Source organism: Grus americana, chromosome 1 (genome assembly GCF_028858705.1).
Source record: "Grus americana isolate bGruAme1 chromosome 1, bGruAme1.mat, whole genome shotgun sequence".
Lineage (NCBI taxonomy): Eukaryota > Metazoa > Chordata > Aves > Gruiformes > Gruidae > Grus > Grus americana.
In genome coordinates this window covers 57,839,274-57,857,227 of record NC_072852.1, presented here as the reverse complement: position 1 = coordinate 57,857,227, position 17,954 = coordinate 57,839,274, and positions in this window count along the sequence as shown.

Genomic DNA, 17,954 nt, shown 5'->3' with positions numbered 1-17,954 from the left:
TTTCTGCATGCAGGATTAGACTCTAGCCAAGCATGGAAAGAAAAAGCCTGGGAATGCTCCGGAGAGCCAGGGCGGATAGGACGGATGCAGCACTACGGCTTCTTGCTTGGAGGTGAATCTTCCCCTCTCTGCTTCCCCCAAACAAGCAGCAGCTTAACCGTGGGCTCGCTGGGCCACCAGCAGCAGGAGCCCTGTGAGACGGGACCTGGCTGCAGCAGGAGGCAGGTTGGACGAGGTGTTTTCAAGGCGCATGAGAGAGGATTCAGTCTTCTGGACCATGCAATGCTTGGGCTTGGCCGTCTCTCTGCTAGGTGTTTCGAGAGGCTCCTAACCTGTTTTCTCTTTTTGCCTCCTCTCTCAAGAACAGTGTGACCTAGAAACTCTGCATTTCTTCTGCGGGTTTTGCCTGAGCCGGGCAAAGAGCTTTTTTCTGCCTTACAAAAACCAAGCGACAGTGGGGAGCAACACCAACCCCTTTCTGCAGAGCAAGGTCCTCAGCAAAACACCTGCTTTGATGTCCAAAGCCAGGGAAGGCCAGGATCGGAGAGCCAGAGGGCTCTGGGAGGGTGGACGGCCCTACACCTCTCCATTTGGGAGCTATGGAAACTCTTCTGCCCAAAGTCCTTCTGGTTACCACGGCACTAAGGTAGCCACCAGCCACCAAAACATCTCGGGAAGCTGCTGTTGTTTGCTTCCAAAAGCAGCCACAAGCCCAGTCATCCAAAACTGAGGTTCCTAGAGGTAGTTGGGCATTTCTGAACACACAGCACAGAGTTCCCAACCGAAGAGAGATCGGGCAAACCTGGCCCCCTCCGACCTCTGATGGGAGTCGGTTGCTTTGGAAAATTCAGGACTCCTTTCAAAGTACGGGGATCAAAGCCAAGCTGTTAGTGGTTTCATGCATCAGCGATTCGGAAAGTCCCTTGCTCCAGCCAGAGGCAACTGGCAGCCAAAGCAAAACAGGTAGCCGCTCTCGTTTGCCTGTGCGCCGTGGGCTCCTCCTGCCCTCCTCAGTGCCTGAGCCGCTCCAGCCCTGTCCTGGCTGCAGACCTGCTCAGCAAAACAGCCGAAAGACGGGTGCATCCATCAACTCCGAGGTGGCTGGGCAGGGTCCCCCTCCCGCGACCTGGGGGAGGGTGATTTCACATCGCCATCATGCAGACAGGGACCGTACGAGGGAGGCTGGGTGTTGTGCATCGGTTCGGCACGGAGGCTCACCCCAGCTGGCCCTCCTACGACCCACAGCGTTTTTTTACCTGCAGCCATGTGCGGTATGAAGAGGGAAGAGGCTCTTCCCTGTGTTTAATGCAAGAAATATGTAGAGAAGCAGCTTCAGAGCTCATCCCTAAACCACTTACAGCTCGTAAATGTAAATATGAGTCAGGCACTAAGGCAAAATAGCTTTTGGATATGAATTCTTCATCCAGGTAGTTCAATAATTGACTGAACTCCCCCCTCTAATCCCAACGTATTCTGGAGGCAACTCTGTCCTTATTGGTCCTGTTGTTAGCTCTTCCAGGAGTTCTCAGCTGCTGCGGTGAGAAATATCCAAAATAGCTCCACAAGGGACTTCTCGGAGATCTGAAGCCTTGAAACAGCAACAGCTAAAAAAAAAAAAAAAAAAAAAAAAAAGGCTAGATGGGAAATGGAAAAGGTGAGGAGACAAAACCAACATGCAGTCAATAAAAGCTTTCAGAGAAGAGATAAGAGCAACAAAACATAGAATGGCTTACTGCTTGCTAAAGGTGTGATGGGAATGAAAAGAGCTTTTGCAAATGTCTGGAGGGGGAAAGAAATTAGAGGAGAAGTGTATCCATTAGTAAATGAGTGTGTGAGTGTATTATTCATGGCTGCAAATACCTGAGCTGCAAAAGTGCGACATTTTTATTTCTATCTGCCTTTAATGGCAAATTTAAGAATTTTGGATAGCAGGGAAGTAATTAAGACCTAATAAAGCAGCTTGTGCCTGCCACTGCAAGCGAGGAATGTGGCAGCATCCCTCCCGAACTCCGCAGGGCTGTTCACCTGGATAAAGTTACTCCGTGTTTGCAGAACTGCAGCTTGAGTCAGCATGAAAAAACCCCAAACAGATGCAGCACCTTGACAGAAATAAGGTACAATATTCAATGATTTAGCTGAGATGCATATCAGCTGGTGCCCTTCACCACAGGACTTCGTTTTCAGTAAGTCACTGAGGTCCTGCAGGCGTTTGGCACCAAGGGACCCTCACTGTCATCTCCTTGACCCCCGGCAGTGCACTTTGGAGGGGTGCAAGAGGACTACGCTGCCCCTGGAAGCAAGGTGGGCGGCTGAACGTGCCTGTGATTTGCAGCTGCCGTTGCCAATCCCACCACAAAGCGGCTGTTAATTGTTATGCTTGGCACCTCCGGACAGCCTGGCTACATCTGGTCGGCCGCCTGCCAAGCGTGCGAGCAAACGCGTAGTTCTGGGGAGACACGCTGTCGCGCTAATGGTCGTATGCGGCGCTTTAAGTAGGCTGGGGACCTGCTGCTCTCCAAGCAGGAGAAGCGTCTCGCTCTCCTCTAATTAGACCAATTTCTTGAACCGGGGAGCTGTGATTCCTGGAGAAAGTGATGGCTCACCAGACTGTTTGCCAAACCCGCTGCAGGCGGAGGGAGGGATGTGATTTAGCAAGACCCCCACCATGCAGAGGAGCTGGGAGGCGCGCTGCCGCACCGAGCCCTTTGCTGCAGCCTCTCCTGCACCCCACGGCTGGGCTGGAGTTGTGCCGGTGTTGTGGTTCGCGGGGGGGCCAGTACCCCGTGACACGAACTAAGACATAAGATGGGGTACAGGTGTGAGGTCCAAGCGTCAGCTGGGATCTGCATCCACTGGGAAAGCCAACTGTGTGGCCCAGGCGTTTCGTACCCATAGCAGAGAAATGAGGGTAGTTTCCAGAAGAAAAGCAGCCACAGCTAGAGGAGATCAAGGGATGAGAGAGGAATATGTTGCGACAAACTTTGGGAGGTCACTGATATTTACTGAACCACAGGAGTGTGGCAGCTTCAATAGGAAATTTCAGCAGAGAATAGACGTATTTCTATATTTCTGAAAAACAAAGAAAATTGTCATGGCTATAAATATGGCCATGCAAAAGCACACTGCCTGGAGGACCCGGACTGCAATGATAAATGACTGCCGAGTGCTATTTAGGGCACAGAGGCCTAAGGAAGTGCCAGAGAACTAAATATCTAGTCAAGTCTTGGCATCTTCACTAATGAGTTCAAAGGAGGATGGCAAAGAGAGCTGCTCCAGGCTCCCTACTTATCTGGGGCTGGTGAAATCCTCGTGCTGGAAAATAGCTCTGAGAGGCACGAGCTGCAGCAGTGTTGCTGCAGAAACTCCCCAGGCAGCAACGCCGGGGTCGTGACGGCCTCATTAGAAGGCACGTTCACTGAACAGCGTTAAACGGATCATCTTGGGTAGGGACGTGGCCGGGAGGTAGTACAAAGACAGGCTGTGCTGTGTGGACTTGGTGGGAACAACTCACCGAAACATTAGGAAAATATAATGGGCATCGAAACCAAAAGGGTTTGGTGGGACACGTTGCGTCGGAAAGCCTCCAGTGAGAAAGCCCTGCGGAGCTGGGCTGTCCGAGCAGCCTCGTCCATCAATCGCTCCATGCCCATTCCAATCCCTCCATTTATTTCTGCTAGCACAAGCGAAAAAACAAGTCACGGAAGTGTTTTCAAATCAAAACAATTCTCTGGCCAAACACCAACGAAATTTTGACTTTTTATCCCCGTCTGGTATGTAAACACATTTTGAAGGGCTGCAGTGGCAGAGGGGATGGAATCTTCGCTCCAAGCCAGCTCCTGCTAGCTGGGAGCAGCGGCTGTGCTCCCTGGGCACCGGCCCTTCTGCGGGAAAGTGCCGCTCCTGGTCTGTGGTGAAGGAAATGGCTCCAGAATTTGGTGTTTGAACTGGCCTCAGACTGCTGATGTTGCAGCTTTATCACTGGTGGGCTGAACTCTGCAGCATCCTTGTCCTCCCACCTGCCCACAGGCTGCCCTTCAGTTCTTTTGGAGGAACCAGAGGAAACCAGGTTGAGGAGCTGAGCTGGATTAAAAAATAACTCAGGGGAAAAAATAAATTTTAAAAAAGGGATTTTTTTTCAGCCAGATCAGTTCCCCAGCTGGGTTCAGCGAATGGACTCAAGTGCAGCTGAGCTGCTCACAGCGCTCAGTTTTGGAGCCATTCCTTCCATGGGGGCTATACTGAGGACGGCAGGCCGGAGGGGTGCAAGGGGGGCCTGGGAAACACAAGCAAGACACAGACAGCGAACTGCTCAGCTTTGCCGAGCTGGTACCTTGCAGGGACCACTTGCAGGAGGAGGCAGAGTGAGACACCCATCTCCAAGGACCGAGGGAACTGGAGAGGAGCCAGCACAAGGTGACAGCAGGGAGGTGACGCGGGCAAAACTGGATTTTGCTGCCCTGAGGGTAGGAAAGGGCTGAGGAGAGGAGGGTAGAGAGGGATAGCGTAGGCACAGAGAGCAAAGGAGGGCCTGAGTAACTAACTGCCTGCGCTGCTTGCCCTGGTCCTGGCCACTCGTGGCCGTGGCCAAGGTGCCCAGGGCTTCCTGCCATCAAATGGCTCCAAGAGCTGGTGCTTGCCCGGCAGCTGTGGAGGGCTGTAGTGTGCTAGCGTGGGTTTGGCAGGTCGATGTCTATAAAATGGATTCCAGTCCCTTCTAACAGCTGAGACCTGAGGAAAGATGTGCGGACCAGCCCATCAGTGGCATCCCTGTTTCTGCAGAGCCAAGGACCGGGCTGCGTGGTCTCCTGAACTTCTCAGCTCCCGTGCACTGGCTGTGTCTGTTCACAGAGACATACAGCAACATCTCACTCATCCCTGGCTCCCTAGCTGTCCTCTCCAATCCCCAAATACCTCTAGTTTATCACTCCAGCAGCAGTGGCCTTCCCACAAGGGAGCAAGAGCCGTCGGTCACTAACCGAGGCACGTCAGAGAGATGCTTTCACTCCCCCTTGCTCCAGCTGCGCTGAGCACGCCGGCTGGCTGGAAATGAGAGAAGCCAGGGGAGATCGGCCCCGTGGGGAGGGTATCCTCCCCTTGGCATTGACTTGCTGCTCCTGGGGAGGACTGGCAGTGCGGATAGTCAATTCTCCATTATCCACAGCACAGGAAAGGCATCCGGGGCTGGCGGGGAGCTGGCAGGAGGATGGAGGAGCTGAAGAGATGCAGCAGAGTTTGAACTACATTTACTAAATGTGTCTAAACCATGAGGCCAAACCATTTATTTACGGTCTGGCTGACATGCAAAATTTTGACCGTGGTGACTGCTGCTAGAGAGAGACCAGACGCCCTTATAAAGGCCGCCAGCGCAAGCCCTCTGCTTGCCACATTCCTCCTACACGGGTGCAAAAGGCCGCTACAGCCTTACAAGAGCAGCGCTGCTGCACACAAAAGCACGGTGCAAACGCACGAGGATGCAAGCGCCAGCAAAGGGAAACTGTGGTCAGAGAATTGTTCTCAGCTATTCTGCAGGAGCCCGAGCCTGTGTGCGCGTCCTGCCCCGAAACATCATTTCTTATTCCCAAATACCTGCAAAACACCATACCTGGCCACTGCATTAAGCACAGACCTGAAGGCAGGAGAGGATGGTCTATGTAAGGCAGTACGTGGGTGGAATGAGGTGGCCATAAAACCACCACCACCACCACCACCACCATGAATCTTGCTAATTTAACTAATCCCCTATATTTGTTCACTGATCCATAAGGCCTTGATTAGAGATTGGCTAGGAAGACATTTGTTTTAGATTATACGCAGGGAAAATTTCGTGCTTCTGAGAAGGCTCTGCTGTGTATCACTCCCAGGTGTTCAAACACCATGAATTAGATCCCTTAATATTCTTGTGTTTGGCTTAAAATAAAAAGAAAATAATACCAGCCCCTTTCCATTTGTGTTCTGCTCTTGCAGCCTCTGAGGTGCCTCGGGTCATTTCTCCAGGCGGTTCTTTGCAACCCCCATGGCCCAAAGCTCCCAGAAAAGCGCCAGGGGCAGAGCAGGGGGGGATGCAGCCGGGCGATGTTGCCTCCTCGCCCTCCTCCCAAGCTCGGCCATTTCCCCCATGCTAAAGGCAACTTCACCCAGCCTGAGCTTATTCTGTCCTTAAGGCATCCGTGGTATTTTGGACACATGCACGTTCCTCCCACCCTCCGTTTCCCGTGACCCATCGAAGGGGCTGGGTGGGAGGCAGTAGCTCCCACAGCTGCTGCTTGGCCCCGGGTGGGTGAGCGCTTCCCCTCGGCACCAGCACATCTGCCCGGCCCCGGCTGCGAGCAGCGGGCTCCATGTGAGTGATCCGACAGCCTGGGGGGGACCCAAACTGAAACCGAGCCACGGGAACGTCCCTCTGCATCCCCACCAGCTGCAACCGGGGAAGCAGGGGCCAGGGAAGATCTTTGTAAATAGAGTCTGCTGATCCCTCTTAAATCTGGAGGAAAGCTCTGCCAAAATCTAAAACCTGCCTCCTTTCACTTGCAAGGACCGTTTGCTACAGGAAAAACAGGTTTAAATAAGCAAAAAGAAAAATAAAAGAAGGCTCAAAAGGGAAATAGTTCTGCAAATTGAGATCCAAAGAATCCCGGAGGTATTTGATGCTTGAATGGCTGAATGAAATGCCATTCTGCAAGGTGAAGCATTCGGACTAATTTATTTATTTAAATTGGCATCGAGACGCTGCTCAAATTTGCTGCCTGCAGCTATCCATCAGCTGGGATCCAGCGGGCTGACAAGGGCACCGCAGGCACGGGGGGATGCAGAGCCCTCCTCGCTCAGCGCCTTCCTCGGGAGGGTTCTCTCCCACACAGAGGCACAGCAGCGAGGGCGGGCGAAGCAGGGGCCCATGTACCCCCCAGCACCCCAGAAATGCATCGCCCTCTTACTCCAGCCATGATTTCCCAAGCCGAATGCCATTGCATGGGTGGTGCTGGGGCAACCCGTGGGGATGGGACCATCCTCCGCTCCCCCGGGCTGTGACATTTCTGCTATCCCGTTGGATGGCGTTAAAACATCCCAGCGACAAGGAGTCGAGTGGTTTGGCCCTCGGCTGACGGTATGTAACCCAGCTCGTGCCAAGTTGCCCCAAATGAATTTGGGAGGGGGAGTTAGCAAAAGGCAGGAGCGGCCTGTCAAACCAGTCCCTCCTAAAGGTCTTACAGTGCCGGTAACACCTGTACGTGCCAGGACAAGTCCTCAGCAGGCTCCGGGATGGGACGTAGACCCCATGCAGCGATGTGGAGCTGGGGCTGGCAGCCCAAACACGCCGCTGTCTCCCTACAGGGCATGCACACAACTTGGATAACTGCTTTTTCCACCCTGTGGCAAGCAGGGACGGAGCAGTTTTGGTGCTGGCATGGGCAAACAGCCGAGGGAAGGAGTCAATAGCTCTCCTGAGCACCCTTGTCTCCCAGGCTCAAGACCCCTCGCCGGGCAAGAGGGCTCCCAACACCAACCTGCAGATGAAAAAGGTGCTGTTTTGGAGGGGTGAGTCCTCCAAGTACAGGATCCCCCTTGGAGGTACCTGCCAGCCCCGCTCCTGTCCCATGACCCAAACACAACCACTGCAGCTGGTGGGGACAAACGGCTGTCAGGGCAGGGAGCGGCAGTAAATGGGAATTAATTACATGAGGTTTGACAGGTCCGCATAGGACCAGACCACCTCATTTTTGGCCGCCAGCCTCTTCCCGGCCTCTCGCAGCTCAGGATGTATAAAACAGCCCAGGGGGTTACTGCAGCCTGTCAGGACTGACCCACAAAAAATCAGGCAGCTAGGAAAGCAAGGAGAATTTTGTTTCCCATCCACAGCAGGCCCGAGCTCAGCTGCATTCAGAGGAGAGGTTTGTTGGTTCAAGGTGGAAATAAAGGTGAGCTAAACCCAATCCAGGCTTTGTTTAACCATGTTACGCTCCTCTCTCTAGGGCTCTGCTGACATTGTACATTGTTTTCCGGACTAGCGCCAGACATTTTCTGTGGACACATTCCCAATGGCTTTCCAGACGAAGAGCTATGATAAAAACCTAACCTGTTATGTTGTAGGGCATTTCCTCTTCACCCTTGCATAATCCAGGAGTGAGATTTATTTGGGATATTTACAGCTGCAAAGGAAAGGCACCTGGGTAGAACATCTCACCAAACGACAAGGAAAACCCCACAATTAAAATGCAGCTAAAGAAAACATGTGAAACCCGAGATATGGAACAAATCCCAGCTTGAATCATCTAGTTCCAAGACCTGTGTGGAGCCCATTGAGCTTGAGCTAATATCTATTCACAACATGCAAGAAGCAAAGACAAATAGGAATGGCCCGGAGCTAAAGTTACATGGCGCTGCATCCGGAGACGATACCAGCCCCCTCTTCTGCTCTGACACCCGGTCAGGGCACCGGCCCCGCTCCCCGAATATGTGCCTATGTGGTGCTGCCACCACTTTCTCCTCGAACCTCAAAGCCCTTCTCCGGGGAGGGCAGGAACACCACCACCGAGAGCACGCAGCCCTCTGCAAACTCAGGAGTTTTTTGGCAACTAGACCTTTTTGGAAATTGCCCCAGTGTACTCCTGGCCCTGTGGCAGCCCGGCGGTGCCAGTGCATGTCGCACCCGGAGGGACGGCGGTTGCATGGAGCACTTTTCTGCTGTCCCGACCCCCAGGTCATCCCCACCATGGAGCCGGCTGGGGACCCGGCAGCTCCCAGCCAGGTGTCCCTCCCATGGGAACTAGCTGGAGGGGTAACACGCAGCACCCTCTTAGGTGCTGCTCCCACCGAGGTGCCCCCAATCACGCCATTTAATTCTGGTGCCACATCTAGCAGGGGTGAGACGGACCAAGCCCTCTGTAGCACTTTGGAACATGCATACCTACCGAAGCCTCCTCCTCACCCCTAGGTGACCTGCAGGACTCGATCTGTTGGCAGCTGCACCCCGACAAAAAGCCACCGCTTCCTTCTTCTCCCCTGGCCGGGATGGTGCTGCTCCTCGTCGCCCGTCTGACGCCTGCACCGGCACAGGCAACGCGAGCTGGGCGAGTGAAGGCTGGCTGGTGAAATGGTCGCAGTTAACCTGAGTCACTTGAGCAAAACGGGTTACGGAGAGGCTGAGCCAGGAATTTTGAAAGTGCCCGGGAGGAGGCCGAGCCCGCTGGCTGGAGGGGAGGCTGGTGGTGACAGCTAGTCGGGCTCGGTTACCTTTTAACCCCGCTCAGCTGCAGGCAGCTCAGATGCGATCAGACCTTTAGGTGTCATCTCTTTTCCAGGTCTCATTTTGCTTTCAGGGTGTTTTCCTAATTTTGCATTTCTGGGCCATTGGGAATCTGTCCCGGCTTGGAAGATGAGGAAACCTCTGTCGAGGGCTCTGTGCCCGCTCACAGCTCCCCAGCGAGCTGGAGGGGGGTGCGGAGCCCTCATGCAGACACAGACCGTGGGTCTCCGCAAAAGCGTGCCGGGCCAGGCAGAGTGAGCAGCTCACTGCAGCGTAACCACATTAACCCTGCAATAAGCTGTCACCCCAAGCAGGGTTTAATAGTTTAGTTAGATTAATGAGCCTGGGAGAGCTGATCTGGTTCATGCCCCAGCCATGTGGTTCAGTTGCTGCAGCCAGGGTGAGCATCACGATTAAGCCAATGCAGCCAAATTTTGCCAAATAAGAGGCTGCGGGGTCAGGGCAGTCCTGCTGACTGGCTTTCCGCCTGCGCCTGTCACCCCTCCCGAGACGGTCTGAATGTTTCTCTCTGGGGTGCTTTGATAAGCCTCTGTATCTCACAGGTACTTCAGAAAAGAGCAATAAAATAAGATGAGGGGCTGACAGGACAGGCACGCAAGGGGAGAGCAAATGGCGCACGTGTTGTGGTTGCCGGTTGCCACACATAGATGACAGCCCCCTCCTTGGGGTCCCCTTTGAAGGGATGGGCAGCTGTTGTCCTTCTGGGATATCCCTCTGTTCCACGCCTCCACCTTCTCCCGGGGTGGAGGAGCCCTGAGTGAGTCAGCATGACCCAGGTGCAAGCAGGGATGAAGCAAGCAGCTCGCCAGCACGGTGTGGGACAGGCTGAGGTCTCCCTCCTTGTCCTGACCACTGCCCCAGCCCAGCCACGGGGCACGGGGCTCCCCTGGCTGCTCATTACTTGCAAGGGATGTTTTTCGGGTGCTGTAAGCACTTACTGATACTTGCCTCCAGCTCCCCTTTGCCAGCAGTGAGAGACAGCCCTGTCCAACATCGATAACTCCTCTCTGCAATGTTATCAAAGGCCTTATCAACGCATGCAGCTGGTGCTGGTTGCAATGAAATTGGTTTCAAGCCTGTTTTCTTTACAATTCCCTGGCTGGACATGCTTGTATCAGTCGCAGGGGCCGGGGAAATCAATCCAGCCCCAGTCAAAGCGTGTTCATTCAGCAGTATTTTAACTCGTTCGGCTGCAAATCCCATCACTCCTTTGCCTGTGTCGGAGGTTGGATGAGGGAAGGCAGGGGCAGCAGCGCCCGCTGTGCTCCGGGGAGAGGTCGGCCGCAATGCGAACCTCCCTCTCCTTGCATGGGGCTGTGTTCATGGGGGGTTACAGTGCTCCTAGTCCTACCCTCATCCCCTCCCCAAATCCACTCGCCATGTCTCCGCATGGCTGGGTGGGTTAAAGTCCAGCCTGTGGCTTTTCCACAGATGTAATCCTGATGAGACAAGAAAAGATGCCGAAAAAGATGCTGAATCAAGGGAGCCTCAGATCAGCATCAAGGGCTAAGAGGGGAAGGCAAGGGAAAGCAGAAGGGATAGCTGGACTGGTGCCTTACTCGAGACCACCAAGGCAAGTACGTGGTCTCAGGGAGGCTGTGGTGGGAATCACTCCATGGGGATTATTTCAAAACAAACTCTGGAAAATGCCATCCCAGGAGCAATTCTGCAAGTGGATGGGGATGGCTGTGGTTTAATGTGGCTCCCCCACCTTTGACTCGTGGGAGAAAAAGTCACAATTCGAAGGCGTTGGGGCCATCCCCATGCAACAGGCAGCCAGAGAAAATCCACTGGCTGAGATGAGCCCACCTGCTCCTGGCCAACAGCACCAACTCCTGCCGAAAATGCCCAGAATCCCTTCCTGGGTGCCTGAAGGCAAATCCCTCCCGCTCTCTGTGCTGCTGGCGAGCACTTTAAGCCCGTATAGCATGTACCAAAGATTTAAGTGCTGCTTCGCCATAGCCACAGCGAGCTTCCTGTGGTTGCTTGCACTGTGTGCCATTCATCCCTTCACTGCTTTCTCACCCGCTTGCTGCCCTCCGCATGCCCTCCTGAGTGCATGCTGAGAGCACGCTGCTCGCCGAGTGGCTTTGCGGCTAAACGGCTGAGCTGCAAGTACACACATTTTGTTTTGCTATGACTCGGGCTTCATGTAACAGGGAGCACGTGGGCTCCAGGATTTGGCCATGTCCAGCCCGACAGCACCTTCCCACACTTTCCCAGGTTTCCTCCTTCGGCCCCAGAAGCCACCAACTGTGTTAAACACTGAGATCAGCCCCCGGCCCCGGGTCAGAGCCCTGGGGCTCACACCCACGTGGCACTGCAGTGCTGCAGCACCGGGGCTTTTCCTCCGCTGTGGGTGCTGGACGTGGCCAGCATCAGCAGCACCGGGCATCATCCTAGGGGCTGATGGAGGTGAAGATTCATCTGGAGTGAATTAAAACAACAAAACAAAACCCGTCCAGATTGCGGCCACCAGACGAAACATACCACCATGCCATTTTCCTTCCCTCCCATGCTGGTAAAGTGGCTCTAAGCCACATCTCAATACACTCAAGCACGTGGCTGCTGCTGCACTGGATGGGCCTTTGAAAGAAGGTGGTGTTTCTCAACATATCCTTCTTTTGGCTGTGGTTATTGCCTGGGACACTGCTGGGAAGGAATGCTGTGCCTGGAGACACCGCGTCTGGTGAGTAATGTGACATGGAGATGCTGAAACTCAGGTCTGGAAGAGGTCCTGCCGTGAGTATTGAGGCCGGGAAGGCTGGGGAGAGCACACGCTGGTCTTGTCTTCCCCCTCAGCATCCCTGTGGGACCAGGCTTCCTTCTCTGATGTGTAGGCACACTCCATTTTAGGGGATTTGGAAACTATACCCAGGTGGCAAATGAGAAAAACCCCTTTGCTGCATCGTGCTGCCCCTGCTATCCCCACGGTACCTCTCAGCCCTCCCTCGGGAGCTCCCAGAGGGCCAGGACCGCAGCAAGGCGAGATGCGAGTGACACACAAGATGGGGAGGCAGCGGGCTCAGAGAAGCGGGGAGGCGGGTCAGTCTGACCTGAGCCTGGTTAAATGGGGAGAAATACATTGTAGGTGTCTGCCACACCGCGAATTGGGGTCCAGAGCGGGCTGACAGGTGATAGCTGAGGGGTGCTGTGCGTGAGGAGGAGGGAAGCGTGGTTCTCTGTTTTTTTCCCCTCGTGTTGTGATAATTATGTTTGCAAGATCAAATTAACACTCTTAAGTGTGAAGAGCAAAACTCAGCCCTGGGAAGGCAGGAGAAAACTGCCTCCCTCCAGGAGGACACCTGCTTCTCCTTGACCACAACAGCAGCTCTGTGCACCCCCGAAGGAGAGCTGCTGCACCCAAATCTGTGCATCCAGCATCTTCCCTTCCTTCTACCCCACATTGTTGCATCACTTGTAGAGATTCATTCCTTTTGACTTCTCCATTATCTTTGTTTTGGCCAATTCTGCACACTGGGAAAAAAAAATAAAATTCTCTGGTTTATTTCGGTTCCAAGGCTGAATGGTGACGGTTTGTTGGCTCATGCATCCATCACTGGGAGAGCTGGTGGGTACTGACCCCTTGCAATCTGGATGGTGCAGGCTAACCTAAGCTCAAACAGTGACAAGAACTAGAGAAATGAAGGCAGGCAACATTCTCCTTTTCTGTTTGCCGTTGCTCCTGAGGGGAAGATACCAGAAAGCTCCCAGCCAGGCAGCATTTCTTCTGCAAGAAGGGGTTTGCTGTCACACTCAAAACAGGTGATTCAGAATAAGAGCACCCAGTGACACGAGGACTCCCAGTGCCCTCCACTGCTTATATGCGATTGCTGTTAGAGACCTTGTCTGCCTTGCCGCAAAAATGCCTCTGAAGCCACTTCTGCACGTGCTTTTTCTTGACTGCACAGTGGGGTTTTTATCAAATATATGTGGAAACATACTCTGTTGCTGCCAGGCTAAATTTTTGCTCAACTTTTCCTTTAGCCTTCTTCTAACAAGCCACCACTGACTTGCTATTATTTCTATTTCAGTTGTTCTTAGAGGAAGTGATGGAAGCTCCAATACATCAAGCAGTCTAAAACCATACAGCAAAATACAGCACCACGCTAAAGATTTTGCAGGCTGGAGAGGCACGGCATTAGCAGGTACGAGTGGCGTCACCTGGCCCAGGCAGGACGCTGGTGGCAGCAGGCACCTTCACCTCCGTGTCCACCGCCCAGGGCAACCACGCCGCAGCTGCCACCCTCCTTTGCCCTCCCAGCTGCGGAAAGATCAGATTTTTCATGCTACCCAGAATCGCTCTGTAGTAGCAGATGAGGATGAAACTTGATCGCTTTGCCTTTAAGATCGCAAACTGAAAAAAAGCCAAATGCATTTCAGCAAATAATCCAAGGAGCAGAGCTGCCAGAAACCCCTAAGTGAGAGCAAACAATCCTTATCTGGCAAAGTTTTAGGTTACTTAAGACCAGTGCAAGTTTAAAGGCATTTGTTTGTTGCTGTTACACACAAGGCATCTTTTCTGGGTGGATCCTGTTATTAGGGTTAGTCCCTGAATATTTGTACCAGCACTTGTTCATCTTCCTGCTTGCTACAGCCTGATTGCTGGAAATTATGATTGCCAGTGACTGTAATTTTTTTTTTTTTTTCAGATCTGAGGCCTCAGAGCGCTCAAGGAAAAGATAAGTATCATTGTCTTATGCCATTTGCCTTGTGACCGAGGATAGAAATGTCACTTGGTTGCTTTCCTCCCTGCCACCAGCAGTGCAAAATGAACAAGGGCATCGGATTTCAAGACTGTTTGGCTCAAAGGAGGACTTTGTTTGCCGAGTCTAGCTCGAAAGGGCGTTAAAAGGACTGTAGTCCCAAAGGGGGGAGAAAAGAGGTGACCTTTTGGCGATCTTCTGGGGAAAGGGCGACAGTGAAAGTTCAGCTCTGCGACCATTAACTCGGCCCTGTAACTCAGTGTGAAGGAGTTAACCAAATGTCAAACGACTTGCATGCAGGGAGCCCCAGATTCACTTATCAGCAATAGCCACACGGTGAAAAACAGATCGCATAATAGCGACTGAGCGGGAGGTGTTTATAATTCCTCTTAGTAAAGGGACTGGCAGAGTTACCTTTTTCTGTAGCAGCAAACCGTTAGGCACAGCCCCTCGGATGTGCAACAGGTTGACCCAGAAGTGATGGAGAAGCACCTTTCCACCTCCTGCCTTTGGCTGGTGGGTTGGAGCTACCCAGCTCTGCTGGGGCTGGTAAAGCCCAGCGCATGCCTGACACCCTGCCTGGAGGCTCTTGCCCACGACACCCACAATTTGGCACTGCCCAAGCAGAAGAAAATAGGGCCATGTCACAGATCCCAGCCACTGAAACCTAAAAAACCACACAAGACATTGTTTTTCTTCAAAGCCTTGCACCTGGCAAGGCAACAGCATGGGGTGGGGAGGTTCAAATCATCACGGGGCTGAGCACATCGCCATGGAGTCCACCTTGGCTTCACCTGCAAACACAGAAGTGCCTCGGTTAGCAAACAAGCTGAGCCGAGGGCTCGGTTGTGGCTGGGTGGTGTTTTATCTCGCTTCTTCCATCAGAATTCATTTGCATGCAGAGGTTTGGATTTTTAGACCATTTAAGGTTAACTCATTGCAATATGTTAATCGGCTGCTTTCCCGGAGGAGCAGCCGGCGGGGTTTAGGGAGCGCAGAGAGCAGAAGTTGCTCTGCCAGCGGCAGGATGAACAGTCTCTGCCACATTCATGCCCAGGGTCGCTGCACATCCCTGCAGCGTGTTCAGCTCCTTCCCGGCCTCGTCAGCCCCGCACATCACGCCCTGAGCTCAATCCCTCTCTCTTGCCCCAGAGAGGGGCAGGAAGCATCACACGCCATGCCAGGAGCGGTGTCCGGCCGCCCCACGGCCCGCAGGTACACAGAAGCACGCTCTGCTTTCTCCCTGTCTTCCCTCCCCTGTTTCTGCTCACCGTGGAGCTCATCCGAATTGGTTTGCTGTAAGATCCCTTCCTTGCTGCTGGGTTCGGTTGAAATTGGCCGGTGGATTCAAACTGTATCGTGGGTGGCTGATAGACAGGCAGATAGACAACATGATTGCGAGAGCTTCATTTCTGTAAGAAATCAGGCTAAAAATGACTCCTTATCCCAAGGGAGCTTGTCCAGCATGTCTCAGACTGAAGTATGCAAAGCAGAGAAAAAACGCTACACAGACAGCAATGGGTACTAATTCGAGATCCAGTCAAATTTCTTCCCTATCACAGCCTCTCTGTTTGGCCTCCAGTAAATCATAGAATTTTTTCTAATCCTCTGTTTTCTTTTGTGTAAAACAGAGGCAAAGGCTTGAGGGGTTTACCTTTTGGAGAGGGTATGATGGCTAAGTAAATTAGAAATCAAGAGGTGCTTGGATACTACATCTAAGCCTACAGCCTCAGTCTGGTGCCACCAAAGCACATAATACCATTACAAAAATAATAAAAAAAAGTCTTCTGCTGTCTGGGCCCACAAACCCAGAACCTTATGGGTTTGGAAACAAGGTCCCACCTGGGAGGAGGTACAGATATGCCTGCGCCAGGATGAAGGAGGTACCAGCATGCTATTGCATCTGGTAACATACTAGCATACGCTGAAACAACAACCTTACGCATCATTCTGCTCCGGGGTTGGCCTGGGGAAGAAGAGCAAAACCTTGTGTTTCCTCACACAGAAACTGAAAGACGAAGCTAAAATCTCCCCCTCAGTCTTTGCAGGGTGTAATAGAGGGGCAAACACCTCCAGGGAGGCTGCGGGAGCCTGTCTCTCTAGTTAGGAGTACTCAGCGTGGCAAACGCTGTTTGTCACAGGACAGGGCAGCTGTGGCATTGCAGCTGCCTCTCCATGCGCAGGGATGTTACTTTGCCTCTAGATTTGTGGTCTGATGTTCCTGAACATTTGCAATCTCTGGGTGAGCCCATAAGCCTTTAGTTTTATCACATTAACATGGAAAAGTGCTGGTGGTCTTCAAACCGCTCCAGGGATAATATGTGAAGCAAAGAGATAATGTTTTGCGAGCGAAGGAGGTCCAAAATGGTGATGCTTTCTTCCCATTAGCACCAACCACTCCTCCTGTGATGGGTGTCTGCTGGCTGGGGGAAATGAATTGGTGATTGCTGCCCATACCTAATAGGATTTATACTCCCAGAGCTGAAATCACCCGCACAAGCAAGGCTAATGCCGTCACTTGCCAGCCCTCTCAAAAAAACCCCAGCAGTCATGGACTCGATGCAAATTGAATCACGTCTGCCAAATTCCCCTGCAGATGCAGGCGCTGAGAGCTCCCTTCAAGCCCAGATTTCTGCTAGGGACCCATGGCTGTCCTGGAGAGCATTGTCCCGTGAGTGAGCAATTTCATCCCGGACCCACAGAGATAGGGATGCTGTTGTCTTGCCAGCGTGTTCCCATCAATATGCTATTGCTGTCATCGAGATGGAGCCTTCCAGTGTCCTCAAGGACTTGTGCTGGTGTGGTATTGTGTTCTTGCCACAAAATGATGTCCCTCATATGGTGAGAACTTCACTTTCTGTATCGTTTTCTTCCTCCTCCATCCTCATTCCTTTCCCTCGGTACTTCTGCAATATTCCCGAGGCATTTCTGAATCCAGCTGACCTCTGGCTGTCTTTAGTCATCCTTCTAGCTGAGTTTGCAGCGGGGAAAATTCCCTCTTCACTTATGCTCTTTGCCTGAGCTCTGACACTGTCTCCATCTTGGCCTTAAAACTCAAAATTAGGACAGCCCTTTCCCAAGGAAGCCCTCTCTGGTGCTGGCTAGGTAAAATGAGGAGAACAGGCAGATCAGTCCGTAGGGCAGACCCTTGTGCATCCCCATTGGGTTGCCGCAAGTGCTGCTCGGGAGAACAGGCGGCGGCAGTTTAACAGAGCCACTTCTCCTGTCTCCCCAGCAAGCTGCCCAGCTTGCCCATCTGATAAACGGCAGGTTGGAGTGGTGTTGGCACCGACGCTTTGTTTTTAATGTGCTGGTTTTCTAAATTCCCATTAAATCGTGAGGAAGGGTGTACTCTGGTTCTGCTTCCTTTTGACCTCTCGTTAGCTCTTGGCTGCAAGGGGTGAGGTCCCACGCTTGCGTTTCAGCATGTTTGTAGCGGTGCCATTCGGGTGGGGTGGTGGTGGTGGTGTTTTGGTTTGGTTTGGCTTTGTTTTCCTTTCCAAAGATGGGCTTGATGAAGAAGGTGGCAGGGAAAAGTTGAATTAAGAAAAGGCAGCTTTTGCGGTTGGGGCGCAGGATCGAGAGTCAGCAGGCGCAGGTTCTATTTCTGGCACCGCAGTAAAACTTCCTGGATGTCGCTGGGCATGGCAGCTTGCACATCTCCACCTCGCCTTGCCTCCCTCCCGCCGAACAACGAATGCTCCTGCCCTCCCTCGCCCGCCGGGGCACCGGGAGGGATGCTGCTGCGCCGGCGGAGGGGGCCGGCTCTGCCGTAGGGCTGCGAGGCGGAACCGCGGCTCTGCCTCGACCCCGCAGCATCCTTGGGGGGGGGGACCGCCTGGCCCAGCACTCGCTACCGCAGCCCGCTCAATAAAGCACCCTCGGCCTTGCCACGGACCGCCGGGGCCCCCTCGCCCGCCGGACCCCCCCTACAAGGCGCTCCTTTGTGCGGGGAGGCGGGGGGCGGCCGGGCCGTGCCCCGGGGG